This window comes from Fukomys damarensis, unplaced genomic scaffold (genome assembly GCF_012274545.1).
Source record: "Fukomys damarensis isolate Sample0158 unplaced genomic scaffold, DMR_v1.0_HiC HiC_scaffold_3, whole genome shotgun sequence".
NCBI classification, from domain to species: domain Eukaryota; kingdom Metazoa; phylum Chordata; class Mammalia; order Rodentia; family Bathyergidae; genus Fukomys; species Fukomys damarensis.
In genome coordinates, this window is record NW_022900915.1 from 24,683,285 (window position 1) to 24,696,929 (window position 13,645).

Genomic DNA, 13,645 nt, shown 5'->3' on the forward strand with positions numbered 1-13,645 from the left:
AAAAAAAAAAAAAAAAAAAAAATGTATAGGTTTTTCTGTCATATCTCCACAATAAAAAATACTTTGAATACTAAGCTAAGTAATTGCAATTAGCACAATACTTATTCTCTAATAAATATTGTACTGTAAAGAACAAAACAATCAAACCAAAAGACAAAACAAAATAATACACTTTAAAACTCACCACGTCAATGCATCTGGGCACTTTCAGTTCAATTTCTTTAGTGTTTTTCTTTTCAGTGAGAGAAATGTGGTCACACAGATATCTCTGCTTATAAGATGACATGAACTTGCACAATTCATTGTACACAGAAGTTCGCAAATGAACATTGGTAATGAATGTACAGTATGTGCTTAAGTGATCTGGTATCGCTCAGTGTCAAATGCTATTTCCTGAGATTACTGACTGAAACCCGAGCTAAGACTCAATTTCCTCATCTTTGGGGGATGCTAATAATATCCTTGTATTAAGAATCCTATGAGAAGTAGATGAGATAATCTATATGTTCTATTTCACATAGTACTATCATCCTTCATAGCATGGACTCAAGCAATTTTTCACTACAGTTTTTAAATGTCACTGCACTTATTTTTACTAGTGCACAAAAATCGAAAAATGTCTGTAGTTTCCACATGAAAATATTAAATACATCTTTCTCACCTCAGAATCTCTTGTTTAAACATCATGCCACAGTAGAGAATTGCTTTATTTTATCCATTGATTTTATTCTATTCTTCTTCAGAATTAGAGTTAACTAAAAATGATGTTATATTTCTTAATGGGAAAGAGTTGTTAATCATTCATAGAACTGATGAATATCCACAAAGCATTTTTAATGTTTGTCAATAAACAATGAATAAGATTGATACACATATTCCAAACAGTCAGGGATTTAGCTCAGTGGTTCCAGCGCCTGCCTCGCAAGCACAAGGACCTGAGTTCGACCCCCAGTACAAACACACACACACACACACACACACACACACACACACACACACCCAAAAAACCACATATTCCAAACAGATAAGAATTCACAAAATCACTTTGTCATTCATTCATACATATTCCTAAATATTTTAATAAAATTCTATACCAGCCCTACGAAATGAAAGTAAGGATATCTAATCCTCTGAGGATAATTTCTTGTCAAACGATAATTTCTCATAGAATAAATGAGGTGATATTTTACTGTATTTGATATTTGGAATTTTATTCTTAATAAAGTTTCCTGTCTAATATATTTGACACATATTTCTCTGTGTATAAAAGTAAATACATTGTTCACATTTACCTCAGGAAAACCTTATACTGATAGGAGTTTTTTTTCTAAGATGAGAAGAGTCAATTATAATAAACCATTTGCCTAATGTTTTGTTTAAAATAGATTTTTTGGTAAACCAAGGAAGGATGGAATGATCTGGAAGAGTTCAGATAAAAAAGTTCTATGAATATCCAAAGTAAGGTTACCTTAATAATGATAATGAAAAAAAATACTTGAAGCAAGAATAAATGACTTAGATACACAATAGATATATTTTCTTTTATCAGACTTGAAAATTATATACAAATATATAAGAAATTTCTATAGAACCCCAAAAGTAATTTTGATTCTCATTAACACGTACCAGTGATATTAGCTCTTCACATTTTATACAGAGTCTCTTTTATTAACACACTAGTTGCACAAATCAATGGGATCACTGTAATGTTTCTATATATGCATAAACTGTGCAATAATGTACATCCACCTTTTTTACATAAAATCCCCATTCTCCTTTCTCTTCTTCCTTCAATAAACTTACAGGTTATGAGCCCTTAAAAATCATCCTATTTTTGTTACTGTTGTGATTCCTCATCTAAATCATTTGCTACGTTGTTACATACACAGCCAGGAATTTTTTGAGCAGTCCTTCATAAAAATCAAATGACCTGACATAGGTGGACAGAGAGCCAAAGTCTTTGGGTGAATGCCTGTAGTGGGTTAGGTTGTTCTCCTTTTGAGACAGACACTTCCCCTTCTACCCCTCCCCCCAGACTTCAAGGGACTGGGACGTTTTGCTTCAGTGTCCTCCATGGTTATCAAGCCACCATTTTCCACACCAACACGAGTAGAGTCAGGCAGGGTGGTGTCCCTCCCCGACTCCTGCCACTTCAGACAATACTATTGCATTTTTGAGAACAGAGAGGACACCTTCCAGTGGCTAAGATCAGGAAGGAAGGGATCTGGGACCCTTATTTGCATACCCAATATTCACAGCAAATCTTCCAGAAGATTCCCTGGTTCCTGCCCTCACCTCATTGAAATAAGACTGAAAGCTACTACATAAGTACTTCTGTTTCAGTCTAGGAGGGCTCCTTCCCTTGTACAGCTCCCTGTGCTATAGTGCAGGCCCTGTTAAAATAAAAACTCCCTGTGGTATTCCTGTAAACTTGCTCATGATTTATTTCCCAGAGAGTGTGCACTCCAAATGTCCTGTAAATCTACTTATCGTGAGTAGTGGGGACAGGATGAGAAACACTCAGAGCTCTTAACACCGAAGAGCGCCCGAGAACAGCAGCCAGTGAAGACCAGCAGTAAAGATACAACACCAGGTGGAGTTGACTTCCTATGCACAGTGCAAGCTGACCCGAGACAGTGATGGCTGGCAGCCGCGTGACCAGTGGTTGGCCATGTGAGCCGTGGGCACGCAGCATTACCTGGTGTCAACTGGTGACATCAGGACTGTAGAAGAGCAGCGCTTCCCTGAATCATGATATGCATCTGAATCAAGGAAAGGAATCTTAGGCTGATTGGCATACACTGTTACACTTCATCGTTAAGTACATGGTACGTAGTTTTAGACATTGCCAGGGTTTCTTTATAGTTCATTGTTTATTGCCTTCATATGGAATGGAATTGGCTAGTAATGGATGACTTACGTAGGGGCGCACCCCCTTCCAAATCTAATGACTAGTGGAATGGGGTACAAATGTCCAGTTGCATTGCCCCATTTGGAGTAACTCTGAGAGTCCCTACCAGCTCCTCTGGGCATCATGGAGTGCTGTGAATATTTTTGCCACCTTTTTGCAATTTAACTTCACCCTCTACTCCCACCTGTTAAGTCTTTTACATGCAGGTCTAGTTCTTGAGAACACTACAAAATGAACCACTGAGAAGGATGCACACACCTCACATTCTATCTTCTGGAAAAGCAAACTGAAGAGACTGAATAAAATAGGTTGCATTAGTATTATATCTTGCACATGAAGGCAAAAGGTCTATAAACAAAAATAAGTTTTAAAAATATGGCAAAAGTCACAGTGGCAGGGCACATAAACCAACAGTTCAAATCTATGCCCAGCCTACTCACAAAATATTAAATGTAGAGAAGTCCTCTGGAGATAAAAAAAAAAAAAACACAACAGTGAGTACCTAGTGCAGTAATTCTGTAACTTTAATAAGCAGAGCGTCGTGTTGAGAACATGTAACAGATTTGCTTTTTTGAGGTAAGGTTGAGAGATATGTGATTTAGTGAAGAATGAAGAGCTTATGTACTAGCAGGCATGTAGCAGAGCCTACTCACATCCATTTATTCATCCTCAGTTTTGAAGCAAAAGACAAAACAGGCTTCAGAAAGCAAGTTCAGTGAGGTATGTGTTTGATTTTTGCATTTGTGTGCTTCTTGGGATCTCTTAAAAGAGCTTTCTTTTATTTGAAGTAAATAGCCTAAATTATAAAAATATATGTAACATTGAAAACTCTTGAATATATATTCACTGGATAGTGTAAAAATCACCTCAGGAATTTCAGAGTGAGAACAATCACTGATTTTTCTATATAAAGAACGTATATTAATAATGTGATAGAAATGAACAGACATTTCTCAGACAAAGAAGTAAAAGCAGCAAGGAAATATTTGAAAAAATGTTCCACATCACTGGTCATTCGAGAGATGCAGATGAAAACAACACTGAGATTCCACCTCACCCCACAAAGAATGGCTGCTATCAAGAAATCACACAATAACAAATGTTGGTGGGGTTGTGGGGAGAAAGGAACCCTTCTCCATTGTTGGTGGGAGTGCAGACTAGTGTAACCACTATGGAAATCAATATGGAGACACCTCAAAGAGCTTGGACTGGAGGTTCCACTTGACTCAGCCATCCCTCTGCTGGGTATCTTTCCAAGAGAACTAAAAGAATCATATCACAGAGAAGTATGTGCACCCATGTTTATAGCGGCACAGTTTGTAATAGCTAAATCTTGGAAACAGCCCATTTGCCCCTCCGTTGGAAACTGGATAAAGAAGTTGTGGTTTTTCTATAAAATGGAATATTACTCAGCCATAAAGAACGAGAAAATAGATTCATTCATAAGAAAATGGATACATATTGAAGATATACTCCTAAGTGAAATAAATAAGTCACACATGTGTAAATACCGAATAGTTTCCCTGGTGTGAATAATCTGCAACAATGCATAAGATTCTAATAAGATTACTGACATTGAGAAATGGGAAGAAAGGAGCTAAAGGTGTAGGGAAGGTGGGATGGGTAGGGGAAGAGTAAAAAAGGGAAAAGAAAAAAATGTGAGATAATGAAAAGATGAAAATAAAGTGTTTGTAGATGGGGAGGGGAAGAGGGGGTGAAGGGAGGGCAGAGGTAAGGGGAAAAAATGAGAATCAAGACTTGTCATGTAGAGGTACAAGATCCCAACAATGAATGTAACTGTACTGTATCCCTAAAATGTACCAATAAACTCAATTAAAGCTGAAAAAAATAATGTGATAAATTTAGATTTCAGAGTTTTCTTACTCTACACATTTACTCTTGATGATATTTTAATCTCTCCTACAGGTGCAAATGACACTTTTTTTCTAATAATTTTTAAACTTGCTTTCAATCCAAACTTCTCCTTGGGATACCAAGTGTAATGCATATTTGTCTTCCCTCGATTTTCTGAGTACTCCATGGTCTTCCAATCACAACATGTTCCAGACCTTTCTTCATTTAGCCATATATGCATACTTGATATTCCTGGAGCTACTTCCATGTAAGCAGTGGCAAGGTTTTCATTAAAGCTACTTCTTTTGCATCAACTCTGCACAATTTAGTATTACACTGTTCTGAAGCACTTTACTTCATAAATGTTGCTTGTAGAGAGTATTTATTTCTTTTTGATACAGCTTGGCTCAAACCTCAAACACCTCTCCTCTAGACTCTTTCAAAGGAGGTGGCTAATCCTATATTGTGTTATGTCCTTACTTCATGTTAAAGCACCGAGTATGTTTTAATTCCTAGTGGTGTGGTAACTTAATAACGTTTTGGGGAGCCTGAGAAAAAGGACCGATGTATGTACCTGCATGCATTTGTATATCTGTCTATGTTTAAGTGGTTAGATTTTTCTAGAATATTACTATAGTTTTAAAATATTGGTAAAAAAAAGTAACTTTTCTCAGGCTGCATGGCGCTCATCTTATTTAAAAATTTATGTGTTTGTTCATCACAATTTTTGAGCCAATTTTGTCTTTTAAAATATTACGCTGAGATATCATTGTCTTGATTATTGAATTTGATGCCATGCTGTTAAATTTGCATGGAAGTAGCATCTCATTCCCTAGCCATAATCACTACCCTACCAAACGGTATAACTTCAATGCAAATATCAAAATAATGACAAAATCAAATGTCACTGTGGTAATATTATGAATGTCATTTTTATCCCTTGTGGCACTTAAAAAGGGTCTTGATGTGTGCTTTGGGTCACATATTGAAACACCCCTTTCAGGGAATAAGATGTTTAAAAGCTATTTTGAAAGAAATTTTATTCTACTAATCAATCCCCCTCAAGAAAAAAAAAAAAAAGCAGATTGACTTAAAAAATTGCCCCCATTCAATATATCAATTTTTGAAAAGGCATTCATGCTTAAAAACAATTTTACAACAGTTATTAAATGAGAATAAATGACATCCCCACACAGGAGAAAATTATATTCCTATGGCTATGTCTTATTATAAAATAAGTACAATTTGTCAGCCTAGAGTAGTCCATGTAGCTCAGCATGACTCTTTTCAGAATGATTTTCAGACTATTGACCATGACATAGATGCCTATGTATCAGGTGATTGTGAAGTTGTTCAAACTAACAACCTCTAACTGTTGCTCATTAGAGTGAAGCATTTCTAATTATTTCCAAGATTATAAACTTGAAATTATGGATCATGGTTTTTACACTTTGAGATTCCCTACATCATTAAATATCATGATCTAAACATAAATGTTTATTAAACTGAATTGAACGCATAAGATGGAAGTCTACATGCTTGTATAATACTATTTTATTTTCAATCCCCAAGAAAATAATATTATATAACTAAATGATGAACTATTGTACATTATTATACAAACTGTAAAAGCTTGCAAAGTTACTTTAAAAAAATCTGTCACATCTAAGAGAAAAATGAGCTCCTACAGGCAGCAAGTTTGTGTGGACTCAAAACATTTATACTTTAACTGATCCGTGTATGAGGATAAACACTGTCACATTCTCTAAAACATTTTGTGTGAATGTAACTTTCCAATAAGTGATAAGTATTAAAATTCCAAAAAGTTTATAGCAATTATTAGGTCACTTATTAACCCTGTATTACTGTCAGGATAGAATAAATATTTTATGATAACTTTCTTACTATATAGAATATCTTTCTGTATTGCATCAATTGAAGAAGTTAAATTAGGCCACAATACCAGAGTAGCTAGAAAGACAATTTTGACTAATTAATGTTAAAATACAAAATACTGTTAGGGTAGTATTTTAGGCTATTGGCTAACTAAATATTAGTAAGTAATAATGTCATTGCTACAATCTGGGAATGATATATTTCACATAGAGTACAAAGAAATAATGTGGTGTTATTAAGTATCATAGGTGTTCAATGTTGAGAGGTAAACTAAAGAGTATTTCAAGTAACACCAACAAAATGTAAAGGTGAAAATATTTAACCATCCTGCAGTTAATGATAATGAAAATAATATCATGGCTTTATGCTAGAAAAATTTTATTATTTCTATTCAATCTACCTCAGGAGGTAACAGTCTCATTGCTGAATAGAAATAGACTAAACAAATAACACAAACTGGAAAATCAGAGGATTTAAAAACTGACATTTTATTCCATAAAATTGTTTAAACATAGAATCATTGTGTTTCATGGTAAGAATATTTCTTTTAGCTCAAGAAGGGTTTAGACTGAAAATGTTAAAAATTGGGCATGTTTTAAATGTTTCTACTTTCTTAAGTACTAAACTTTATGAAATTAAATCAGGGTTAGGGTAAAACCAAAGTTCCTTTTTAACAAGATAATTGCAATCAGTTTAATGAACTCTTCTGGAAGATAAGGAAGAGATGGAAGAAGTTATTTGTTCATTATGCTAATTTAAAAAGGGTCTAAAGTCTATGCAAACAAAACTGATTAAAGCATATCATTTGTCAGAATCATGAAGCACAGAGTCCTCACATACTGTATAAGCCATAGATATTGATTGGAGAGTGCACATTATAATTATATTTTTCCATGTGGTAAACATGCTTTCTCTTTTTTACCTGTGACTTTTTGTCACATTAAATGCATAAAATAAATAGAAGTTCAAGAAGAGTTGGATCCCTGAGCAAGACAGAAGAAAATTTTAATTTACCCCTACAATTAAGCAATTCATATACCAAGGCATGTAAAAAAATTCCTAATAAACTTCCCTTGTGAAGTTGCAGTTAAAACAGTGTTGTTTATAATATCCAATGCTGGCTTAACAACAATGATTTTTTTTCCATTAGTCAAAGGGAACTTATAGAGAAGTAAGTATTTATCTTTTAATGGCTCCTTTCAATCTACTCCATACTCTTGGTGAAAGCTACCAAGATCCTAATGTATTGGGGAATATATGAGAACTTTGTGAGATGCTGAAAATAAAACATCAATTTTAATTCTGAGTGAGATTAAATGTAGAACAACTTCTTTCATCAGAGTTGAGAGATCAAGTAGACTAGAATTTGAAGTTAATTCCATCTGAAACATAATATGATATATTAGAGTAAGAATGTTATGTTCTCTAAACATTTTACATGATGAAATTTACTTCAAATTATCAATACAGAACTGGTGACAACTTCAAATTCTACAATATTTTTGTTTACATAGTTTGATGAAAGTGGTATGAATTTATTAAGTAAATTTAGTTTTCTCCATTTGTATATTTACCAGATCTATTTCATATAAGGAAAAAATTTTTTAAAAACCCAAGAAGAGAAGTTGGAAACCAGTTACTATTTGATAGCAGTCTAGTAGGTTCTTCCCTATTAAAATCCCAACAGTGCATTTCATAGAACTAGAGAAAACAATCCAAAAAATCATTTGGAATCAGAAGAGCCTAGAATAGCAAAGCAATTCTAGGCAACAGAGTTGTGGCAGCAGGTATCACAATCCCCAATTTGAAATTAGGATACAAAGGCACTGCAATAAAAATAGCATGGGACTGGCAAAGAAATAGACCTGAGGATCAGTGGAACAGATTGGAAGACTCACGAACATCTCCTGATACACTCAACTACCTCATCTTTGACAAAGGAGCCAAACACTCTCCCTGGAGGAAAGATAGCATCTTTAATAAGTGGTGTTGGAAAAACTGGATTGCAACTTGTCAAAGATTAAAATTAGACCCATATCTTTCACAATACACTAAACTAAAATCCAGATGTGTTAAAGATATAAATATTAAAACAGAAACACTGAACATGCTGGAAGATAAGCTAGAACTCTTGAAGATATCGACATAGGAGAAGACTTTATAAACAAACCCTCAGTAGCACGGGAACTAGCATAAATAAACAGCAATTGGGATCTCATCTTGTAAAAAGCTTCTGCACTGACAGAGAAATAACAAGCAGAGCTAAGAGACAACCTACAATGTGGGAAAAAAAATTTTACCAGCTGCTCCTTAGACAAAGGTCTACTATCTAGAATATATAAAGAACTCAAAAAAATGAGGCCCCCCAAATATAAAGACCCAATTAAAAAATGGGCATCTGAAATTAGCAGACACTTCTCAAAGAAATAAAAGAGGCAAATAATCATATGAAAAAAATCTTCAACATCACTGGTTATTCGTGAGATGCAGATGAAAACAACACTGCGATTCCACCTCACTCCAGTAAGAATGGCTGCTATCAAGAAATAAAATATAACAAATGCTAGTGTGTTTGTCGGGAGATAGGAACTCTTCTTTGTTGTTGGTAAGAGTGCAGACTGGTACATCTACGGGGGGAATCAACATAGAAACACCTCAAACAACAAGGATTAGAAGTTCCATTTGACCCAGCTATTCCTCTGCCTGGTATCCTCCCAAAGAGAATTAAAAGAATCACACCAGAGCTGTATATGCTTGCTCATGTTTATAGTGGCAGAATTTGATAGCTAAAATTTAGAAACTTCCCAAATGTGCATCAAATGAAGACTGGATAAAGAAGATACGGTGGGTTTTTTTTTGTTTTTTTTTTTAATAAAATGGAATAGTACTCGGCCATAAAGAATGAGAAACTAGAGAGATTTATAGCTAAGTGGATACATGTTGAGGCAATACTTGAGTGAAATTAATAAATAGTGAATAGTTTCGCTGGTATAAAAAATAAATGTGTAAGTAAAGATTAAAATGTATAATTGATATTGTGTAACAGGAAGAAAAGTTTAAAAGAGTAGAGAAAGTAGGAGGGGTAGGGGAAAGGTAAAAAAGGAAAAAAAAATATGAAAAGGAAAAACATGGGAACAATGTCTTTGTAAACAGCGAAGTGTGGAGTGGCTGAGGGGAAGGCTGGGGAATGGGGAAAGATAAGACCCTGATAAGTCATGTATAGGTACAAGATCCCAATAATCAATGTAACTGTGGTGTATATCAAATATGTATCAATAAATGTAATAAAAATGAAAAGATTTTGTTTAACCATGCCTTCCTATGTGATGAATGTACGTGAAGAGTTCACTATGTAAAATATCATCTACCCTGTATAAATTTAAAATACCCCTTAATTTTTGTTTTTAAATTCATTGGAAAGGACCTTGGCATCATAGATTCCAAAATATTAAATGCTATTTCCAAATGTATCAAAAATACCTAACATTGTAGCTCTACTACTTGGATATTTATATACTTGTGAACATAATATTTATTTTACTCACCCTTTTAAAGTACTGGGTAGAGGGGATGCAAATATAGAACTCAAGAAAATGACTTCAGTTCGAGTTCTAAAATAAATAGCTACCAACATTAGGAGGCTGGACCAAGCATTGTCTGTTTGAACATCTTTCCCAGTTTAAAAAAAAAAATAGCTTGACTCTAACAGGTGGTGTTCCTTAGGGTTAATATATTCCAGTGTAGTCTGCTAGCTTCCTCCTTGAAAGCCAGTTGGGTACATATCAAACAAACCCTTGTGCTTGAAATAACCCATGTAATTTTTATCTGGGCATGTGAACCAAAAGCCTGATTTTCGAACAACTTTTCCCGATACAGTTTTAATTTTCATTTACAATGTAAATTCTAAAAAATAATACCTCATGCCAAGTAGTAAGTAGTACCATATATCTTTTAAATTTTAATAGATATAATACACCTGCACCTTTATGTCTTATTTTTCTTTGAAAAAAAAGTACCTATTAAAGTAATAGGATAGTAGCACCCTTAGTTCAAAAGCAACATACGTTAGTCTTAATTTCTAGCATGAAATAATATACCTATTTCACTATTAATATTGCTCTTATTATGGTTTTCATTTAACTTTGTCCACATGGACATGTGGCATATGCAATGACCCTTGGAAATTAAAAATCTTATAACCGAGTTGCTCAAGAGCACCCTGCTTTAGGAGACCTATTTTTCCTGTGTAGACTGGAAACCAGCAGCATTGACATCACCTGGGAACTTGTTAGGATTTGAAAATCCACACGGACACACAGTGAGCTATTTTATAAACTCAAGATGATAGGGTGTGCAAATGTATAGCAGCTGTGGCTGTAGAATAATTGGACTAAGGACCACTGCTGTTGAATAATTTCACTAACACTTCGGAATATTTCCACATTTAAACAGGCTGATCCTCAGTGGGAAAGTGAAGAATATGCTGTTTTATACAGGCTCAAACACTGTGTTTATTGTTTCTTAATTCAGGATACTTGTGGTAAGATGAGCAATGGTTTTCACATTTAATCTTATTGCCTGGCCAATACATTTATATCTCTTCATAGGCAGATTAGAGAGTCCTCTCGTGCTTTTATTTAGGGATAGATTTTAAGATAAATCCTGATAGACCTTAAAGATAAATTTTGTGACAAGAGATATCTGGCTCTTTTAGCAAAAGGTTTGATCTTTTCTATATACTTTACTGTAAGATTAGTTATCTTTGTGTCCTATTGGAAACAGAGATAAAGGAACTGGCTGACTGCAGTTCACTTTCAGTTAGAATCCCACAGGGAAATAAAAGTTATGTTAATGCTATGCCGAGAACTCTGTCCTGCCACTACTTGAGATACACATCTAAAATATAAAACAAATTTTATGTCGCCAATTTCTATCTAGTCTTTTTCATTCACAATTTGAAAGAGGAAATATGTAAGAAATTAATTTTCTTCTATTTATTTTAAGCCAGACTTATGATGGGAATATATCTATGCTATTGTGAAAATTCATGCAAAAATAATTTGATTTTCTTAATGAAAGTGACATATTCTAAGCCACTGTTTAGTGAATGGTGGTCATGTAACACTAGCTTTCCTAGTATACTAATAATGATTCCACTGAAATATATAAATGAGAGGTAGCCATTTTGTATCCTTTTTTCCTTTTCCTCTTATTTCCTTTAATTTTCATTTCCTCTCCTTCTGCCCCTTGTTCTACTGTCCTGAATTCTGCTTTTCTTGAATTGGTCACTGCAGAAAAATACTTGGCTCTTTCTCCTCACTGCTGCTCCCATGGGTATTCCCAGGTGGCCTGACTGGGAACACTTCTCAATTCCAGTCTCTCCTATGGCATGAGCAGCGGTTCTAGAATCTACAAACATAAAAGTTGAAGTAGGAGAAGAGAGGTCCACAAAATAGGATGCCATTGTCCTGGACAGGACTGACTATTCTGGAACAGACCCGTTGTCCAGAACCAGTCCAATCCCTTGCCCCAGGAATCAGAAGAATAAAAGTAGATGGAAGAAGGAGATGGAAACTTGGAAGCTGCAATCATTTATATCCTCCAGTTTAGAATGGAAATCAAAAGCTTTTGCCCTTTAGTGACACAAGAGGAAAGAGAACGTCCTAATACTTGCACAGAACAGATTTTAGTCATGGTTTTCATTTATTAATGAAGTTGGGAACTAATCTTGTACTAGGATCTGTGAAGTACTACTTAGTCACTTCTTCATTCACAATAAACAGAATGAACCTTGGTGTTGTTCTAGGTCCTCAGAAAAATATCCTAACCAAGATATTATTACATTTTAGTGTCCTATTACAAATAGAAAGTTACATAGATTTTTAATGAACTAGGGTAAAAAAACCTAAAGCAAATAGCACACACTTCTCTAGAGTTGGAAATATATTCATATTCAAAAGATGGTGAAAACTATCTTTTTGTTCTTCTTGACTAGTATTTTAAATATTTTTAATGTATAAGCAATATTTTATTAGAATTTATTATAATGTGCTGTTAAATACTTTAAACTGTCCATGGGGTTTATTATGGGTTTAGATATTTTTCATATATTTGAGACTATATAAGAGATGCATGATATAATGTACTTCTTTCATACATATAGATAGATGCTTTTATCTGTTCTGGTTCACAATAATATAAAAACCAATCCATTTTATGCATCTCCATAACAACATATGCTAGAAATCCAAATCATCTAAAAAATCACTATTAAATTTAGAGACATAAAAATAGACATTTCACTACAGTATAATGTCAAAGACCCATGCATTGAACAATATTTTTAAAATGTAATTTTATTAGTACATGTTTACAGTACATGAAATTTACATTCATTTTAGGGAGCAGGTACATGTACTTCACATATCTGGATTCTTTTTATTTTCCTTCTCCACTCCACACACCTCCCTCTAGCCATCTCTAGATTTCCTTTCCTCATTTATGTATCATTTTTATTATTTTTTCTTTAGTTCATGTATGCAACATATGACTACATTCTTCGTGGGTATTTGGAGCATGTACACGATGTACATGACACAGGTTAAATCTTTTTACTTCCATTCCCTTCTCCCCACCTCTCACTCATGACCTCTTGCTCCCCTTCCCATTTTCCTTTTTTAATTTTCCCATTAGTTTATTGGTACACTTTAGGTGTACAATACAATTACATTAATCATTGGGATCTTGTACTTTTACATAACATAACTTGGTTCTTAATTTTTCCCCGTTCCCCTGCCCTCTATTCACCTCTTCCTCCCTACCTCTTTACAAAGATTTTGGTTCCATGTTTTGCCTTTTCTCATAGTTTTCTTTTCCCTTCTTACCTTTCCCCTACCCATCCCACTTTCCCTACTCCTTTAGAATTTTTTTCCTATTACACAATATCAGTTATGCATTTTGATCCTTATTTATACTTTTATCTTT